Source organism: Staurois parvus, unplaced genomic scaffold, assembly GCF_062004578.1.
Source record: "Staurois parvus isolate SC_StPar_1 unplaced genomic scaffold, SC_StPar_1.0 ptg000495l, whole genome shotgun sequence".
In the NCBI taxonomy this organism is placed as follows: Eukaryota; Metazoa; Chordata; class Amphibia; order Anura; family Ranidae; genus Staurois; species Staurois parvus.
Genome location: NW_028318291.1, coordinates 257677 through 265048, shown reverse-complemented (window position 1 = coordinate 265048; position 7372 = coordinate 257677). Strand labels below are relative to the sequence as shown.

Below are 7372 nucleotides of genomic sequence, written 5' to 3'. Positions count from 1 at the left end.
ACATATATTCTGAGAGCAAGATCCTGTTGCTGTCAGAATAAACAGATTGGTGCTGCAGCTGACTGGCATTCCTGAAAAGAAAACAGCAATGGTTAACAATAAAACAGTAACCCAATAAAACAACTTTTTTTTGTGAATCTGTGCCAAAAAATATTGTAAAATATATATGCCAAAGCATAGGAGCAAACCACCCCCTGCCCACCCATGCTTGGTGTTTTGCCTCAAAACAAAGTGTTTTTAATACTACTACAATCGCTCACTAATACACAGATTAGGCTTAACAAATATTAAAGCAAAACATGATTTATTGAATAAATTCTGTTAGTATAATAACATAAGAATTGTCAGAATTGCAAATCATATTTAGATCGTATTATAGCAAGAATAAAGCATCAATACATCACCGGATATTGTAGCATCACCCGTTGCTCAACGATTGGGGAATTCCAGCAATCAGCAAAGGGGAAATCCGGGAAATCACTGTGAGATACGTCTGCTGCTCTTCAGCAAGTCCCAAATTCCCCTAGAATCCCCCTTCTTTTATATACATAATTTGCAGTGTCCTTATCTACTGCCATGCGCAGTATACTCTGATTATGCAACTATTGTGACTATTAGCCTTGACTTGTTTCAACTGTACATCTTGTGACTATGGGTCATAGATCTAGCCTTGACAGATTTTAACAATGTCTTTGTCTTATTATTCTGAACTCTAGTTACTTCTCTACTGAATATCCTACTAAAATTATGGCAATTGAGTGTCAATCATCCTTCACATATACATTCTATACACCCATGTCACATATGTATCACAATTGGTCCTTGATTGAAACAAGTGACATAAGTTGCCATGACCATAATTGGTCGCTTGCAAAATAGCTTGTAAGCTGTATAACAGTTCCAAAGAGTTAATAAAACTATTATAATCATAACTAGACAATCTACAATTTCTGGGGAAATTGTGTAAAGTGTTCTTGCCGCAACCTTTACCAAATGATTGATGAAATGTAAGCAGTGCACATTGCAAGCCTTATAGTGAGAAATGCATTTCAGCTTGTATTTTGAAGCTCACAGTCCAGCCTCGTGAGTCATCTGCCTCTTGAGTGACCTTTGGTTGCTGCACCTGGAGAGGGCGGAGTAGGCTAACTGTGCTGAGACAGCTGGGTTGCTATGACAACTCACTCTGAGAGGAATGTCAGCATGCCTGTTCTAAACAGGCTTTTTAAACTTGCCAAGTTCAATTGCGTGCTAAAATTAGTATTAATTAAATATTAAAGAAAAGAAACATAGTGTCTTATCCGGGATATCAATTATTTATTTTTATTTTTATTTTTATTTTTTTTTTATTTTAATTTTAATTTTATTTTTATTTTATTTTAATTTTATTTTTATTTTAATTTTATGTTAATTTTAATTTTATTTTTATTTTTTTTTTAATTTTATTTTTATTTTAATTTTATGTTAATTTTATTTTTATTTTAATTTTTTTTTTAAATTTAATTTTATTTTTATTTTAATTTAAATTTTTATTTTATTTTTAATTTTATTTTAATTTTAATTTAATTTTAATTTAATTTTTATTTTTATCCAGACTGAATAATAATACCATCTCATTTATACAGAAGGAACTGTCATTCCCACTGCAAATATTTTTTATTTATTTTAATTTTAATTTTAATTTTATTTTTATTTTAATTTTATTTTATTTATTTTTTTAATTTTAATTTTATTTTATTTTTATCCAGACTGAATAATAACACCATCTCATTTATACAGAAGGAACTGTCATTCCCACTGCAAATATTTTTTATTTTTTATTTATATTTTTCATTCATAGTTTTTGTTTTTTCACATTGATAAATTAATTTATTTTATATATTTACACAAATCATATATTTAAGTATAATTAATTGATGTAATTATTTGATTATCGGTGGTACACTTATGAATTCATTATATCACATAAGGTAGAATATATTGGAGCGCGGTACACTACTGGCATTCGTGAACATTTTTAGTGACAGCAGGGTTAGCTGAACGTTTTGATATAAGATATGTGTAGGTGGGCTTGAAAATGAAAGAGTGATGGCAGTTTACAAATCATGTTCTGATTTTTCCTTCCACACTGCAGCTTTCTCACTTCTCACTCTAATGTGACTCAGCTGCCCCCTGAGTGACCTTTGGTGCACCTGTGACTCAGTCAGTCACAGGTGTGTGACAAGCTCTGCTCTAAACACAGTGCTCAAACTTGCCAAATTCACTGGCGATTGCCATCTTCAAACGCTTGTAGTTTTAAAAGTATAAATGCTACCGTGAAAAGGTTTATACTGTGACAATCACAAGAAACAGACCTAAATTTTGATGTATAGTATGTCTCTGCAATATTAAAAATGAAGGCACAGTCGCAGTTTAAAAACGTCCCTTAACATTTCAGGTGGCTGTGAGTGAAGTTTCAATGAAAGTCAATGGGAGGGGTTATTTGCAAACAAATGGTCATATTCTGAAAACTATCAGGAGTATGTCCTAGCCGTGAACATTTTTAGTGACAGCAGGGTTAGCTGAACGTTTTGATATAAGATATGTGTAGGTGGGCTTGAAAATGACATAGTTATGGCAGTTTACAAATCATGTTCTGATTTTTCCTTTCACACTGTAGCTTTCTCACTCTAATGTGACTCAGCTGCCCCCTGAGTGACCTTTGGTTGCACCTGTTACCTCAGTCAGTCACAGGTGTGTGACAGCTCTGCTCTAAACAGGCTATTTAAACTTGCCAAGTTCACTGGCGATTGCCATTTTCAAACGCTTGTAGTTTTAAAAGTATAAATGCTACCGTGAAAAGGTTTATACTGTGACAATCAAGAAACAGACCAAAATTTTGATGTATAGTATGTCTCTGAAAGATAAAAAATGAAGGCACAGTCGCAGTTTAAAAACGTCCCTTAAAATGTCTTGTGTCTAAAGTGGAGTTTCAATGAAAGTCAATGGGAGGGATGAGGTCCAAACAAATGGTCATGTTCTGAAAACTATCAGGAATATGGCTTAGCTGTGAACATGTTTAGTGACAGCAGGGTTAGCTGAACGTTTTGATATAAGATATGTGTAGGTGGGCTTGAAAATGAAAGAGTGATGGCAGTTTACAAATCATGTTCTGATTTTTCTGATTTTTCCTTTACACACTCTAGCTGTGCTCTGCTGCTCAATGCATTCCTATGGGAAAATTTTGCCGCAAAAACCGCGATATTTCTTGAACGATTCGGCGAAACGTTCCACAAAGTAATAGCAATCCGATCGGGAACAATCCGCACGTTTTGATATATTACTTGTATTTGTAGTGTAAAAACTGTGGGAGGAGTTAGCGTGGCAAATATGGCCATAATAAGAAACGGAATAAGAATAAGAATATATATGTGAGATAACAATAAGTGTTCCTTGCTATGCAAGAACACTTAATAATCAGTAGAGGGTGAACCAGAAAATCTAGAACCTTAGTAGCTGAAGGGGAATAGCCTAGAAACACATCTCACCAGTGATAGGAAGTAGCTTCCGCTATACTAGACCCCACTTTTCCACCTACTATGGTCGCAGTCACAATGTGATGTGCAATCTTCTTATTTAAATATTTGATATGTTGTTGGACTTCTATTGATTCGTTCGTTAATTGTTTCAAAACCGTTAAATTGAACTCCCAATTGGGGATCTCCAATGAAAAATCCTTCCAATATTCTTGGACTGATTCTTCCTTGTCACCCTGTAATATAAAGGTTTCATTATGCCAAATTAAAGAAGACAGGTTACTAACACAGCCCGAGAAGGAAACTCTCATTCCCTTTACCACAGGAGTGTTAGTCACCATACACACAGTTTGCGGAGCTATTTCAATCATCGTCTCATAGGAAATAGGTAAGATGGTCCATTTACATATATTTACAGTGTTCTGTAACAAACATGGCTCATATACAGAAGACTGTAGCTTACAGATTTTTCCCTCTAAAGTATCATCGCAAAAAGAAAGATCATGAGTCTTATTATCATTATCTACATGGGTGCCATATAATTCTGGGCTCCAATAATGTTGAGCGCCAGGCGCACCAATAATCAAAGGCATCACAACAAATTTACACATTATAGTTGATTTAGTAATATTATACATTATTATTTATTTTATTTATTTCAGGTTAGTTATATAGCGCTGTCAATTTACACAGCGCTTTACATATATATTGTACATTTACATCAGTCCCTAACCCTCAAGGGGCGTACAATCTAAGGTCCCTAACTCACATTCATGCATACATATACTAGGGCCAATTTTAGCCAGGATCCAATTCACCTACCAGCATGTCTTTGGAGTGTGGGAGAAAGCTGGAGTACCTGGAGGAAACCCACGCAGGCACAGGGAGAACATGCAAACTCCAGGCAGGTCGTGCTGTGGTTGGGATTCGAACCAACGACCCTAGTACTGCCAGGTGGAAGTGCTAACCATTTAGCCACCCAAGGCAGGTAGTGTCATTATAAATTATCTTGTGAGCATCCAAGTGTATCCACATATCTATGAGGACATTCTTGTTGAACACGGTCCTCCATACTAATTCATTTCCTGTCATCAATGTAGCCTGCATATTAACTTTTTGTTGCTCATACATGGTTTGCAATGTACACACCGTCCAGTTAATAAATCTTGCAACATTAGTGTCAAAACCTTTTGCAAAATTATTTGAAGCATTTGTTAAATGAAGCATCATGTTATCAACTCCAGTAGCTATACTAATTGGATGAAATATAGTAGGCATCCATTTAGCTTGCATAGTTAAAGCATCGTTAATCTTACTCCCAGCAGTATATATTCTATTTGCCAAAGTTTTAATATCAGTTCCAATCAGGGAGCCATAACTCCCAAATAACGTATCATACCATGATCATCTTCTTCGTTTTATACAATTTCTTATAGTCCTTGGAAAGACTATTTTTGTCCTTATTACAGTTTTCTGTGCATGTTGTCCTACTCTCTCGCAAGTGGATGGTAGTGTCTTGATATGGCCGAAGTCTATATGTGATTTATTTTTATTAATAAACACTATGTATTAAAATCACCAATTTCTTCCTTTGAGAGTACTTGCATTAACACACAACATAAAAGTCACGTTCATAAGGTCAAACCGAAACTTCATCTGTGATTGGGTTGTGTTGGCACATTGTTTCGCCAAAGTAAGCCTTTGTTCATGTGGTATTCTGGTAAAATCTGGTCTTTCACAACAGCAACAGCTGATATTAACATCAGAACTCAAATTGGCCCAACCGTGGCCATTGTGCAGTGAATAATCTGGAAGATATCCAGTATCTGTACTTGGTCCTTCCCTTTTAGTCCCATCAAAATAAATGTTAACAATAGAACATTGTTTCTTAGCAGGGCATATGAAAGTTCCTTGAGTCCGATTAATAGTTGAATTTTTCCAAGCCCATACTACCTGATTTTTACTGGTGTCCATAATTCTGAGTCCAGGTGTTCATGCTCCAACCTCTGATCCGACTAACCACACAATACCAAGGATTCCAAGGCTTAAGATAGGTACAGTGTTGCTCTGCGAAAGACAATACAGTATAAATCACTCTCGCAAGTAACAAGCCTCTGACAGATTATCTCGCCATTGACCATATGCATCAGACCCTTGCAACTTGTTTAAAGTGGATTTTAGTATACCATTCATTCGCTCCACCAACACAGCTGCTTGAGGGTAGTAGGGAATGTGGTACACCATGCAATGTTATGCTGCATGGCATAATCTTTTACCTGTTGTCCTGTGAAGTGGGAACCATTGTCTGTCTGAATTTGCAAAGGAGTGCCATAATATTGGGTTATCACCTCTATAGTCCTCAAAGTACTCCATTGAGTAGCAGCATTGCAGGGGAACCCTACTAGATAACCTGAGTAAGTATCTACTGCCGTTCAAATATACTTACATCACCTGCTTGCTGGGAGAGGTCCGATGAAATCCATCTGCCCATATCTGACCTGGCAACTTACCTCTTACAATGTGTCCCATCACTGTGTGTGGGACTTCACTTTTCTGTACATATTGGCATACTGGACACTTAAGGATGATGGATTTAATTATGTCCATAGTTAATGGTATCCCCCTTTCCTGTGCCCACCTGTAAGTGGCCTTTTCTCCAAGATGTCCACTTTTTTGGTGAGCCCAAAGGGCTGTACCCTGCAGCCATGTTTCCTGAATTTCAGCTTCTCTTTCTGCATCGGATGTTTTGGATATGGCTGCAGCAGCGTCTGCTTGAGAATTAAACAAACGTTCTAATGGGTCAAGAGGGACATGAGCATCCATGATAAAAAGTTACGGTCATATTTTGAACAAAACTTTCAATGTCCTGCCACACCTCTTTTCCCCACACTTCCTTACTATGTATCATCCAACCGTTCTTTTTCCAGTTCATCATTCATGTAACTAATCCATTTGCTACTGACCATGAGTGTCAGGGCTCCAGGGTATGACCAGAGGTATGTGAACTGACGCAGGGAAACGCAGGCTTCAGATATGTTATAAACAATATAATTTATTAACACTAACAATACATAAACGCAGTGCAATACTAAAACATAACACAGTGCAAACGAACCAAACCAAACCACCCACAGATAACAATACATACAATGCAAGCGATGTCAGGCAGGCCGGGTCAATAACAATCGGGCAGGTAGGAACAGGAGGAGCAGGCAGAGAGTAGTCAGGTCAGGAGCCGGGTACATCAACTAATGGGCAGGTAGGTACAGGGGGTCAGGCAGAGAATGGTCGGGGTCACAAGCCAGGGATCAAACAGGAGAAGTCAGCAGAGGTCCGGATCAGGCAGGGTCGGCAACGAATCAGTCGGACAGGGACAGGGACAGGGATGCAGGTAACAAGATACAGGGGCCCAGGAAAAACACACACCAAGGCACAGACTGCAGGTCTGGCCATCCCTTAAATACACCTGCATAATCAGCTTCAGGTGTTTGGCTGGCTGCAGGGTTGAGTCTCTGATTGCTGGGAGCACCCGCTGGCCAGCCCTGGTACTTCAGCCCACAAGGCAGGTGAGTCCCACCACTGCTCGCAAGTCCATTCCTGACAGTACCCCCCCCTCAAGGAGCGGCCTCAGGACGCTCCAAACAGTCCTAGCTGGGCAAAATGTTCCACCGCCCGTGTCTGGTAACTGGCGGGATATCAAAGACTGGCACATCGGGCAGGACTCCGGGCAGCGGCACACCGGGCAGGACTCCGGGCAGTGGCACACCGGGCAGGACTCCGGATCACCAGGCGGAGCAGCAGGCACCGGGCCACCAGGCGGAGCGGCGGGCGCCGGGACACCAGGCGGGGCGGCAGGCCCC

General features: G+C 38.7%; 1 pseudogene; it reads right to left on the bottom strand.

Annotated features, from left to right (window-relative positions):
- Positions 1-798: 798 nt before the first annotated feature.
- LOC149452130 (uncharacterized) lies at positions 799-6219 on the bottom strand (annotated as a pseudogene).
- Between the last annotated feature and the right edge of the window lie 1153 nt (positions 6220-7372).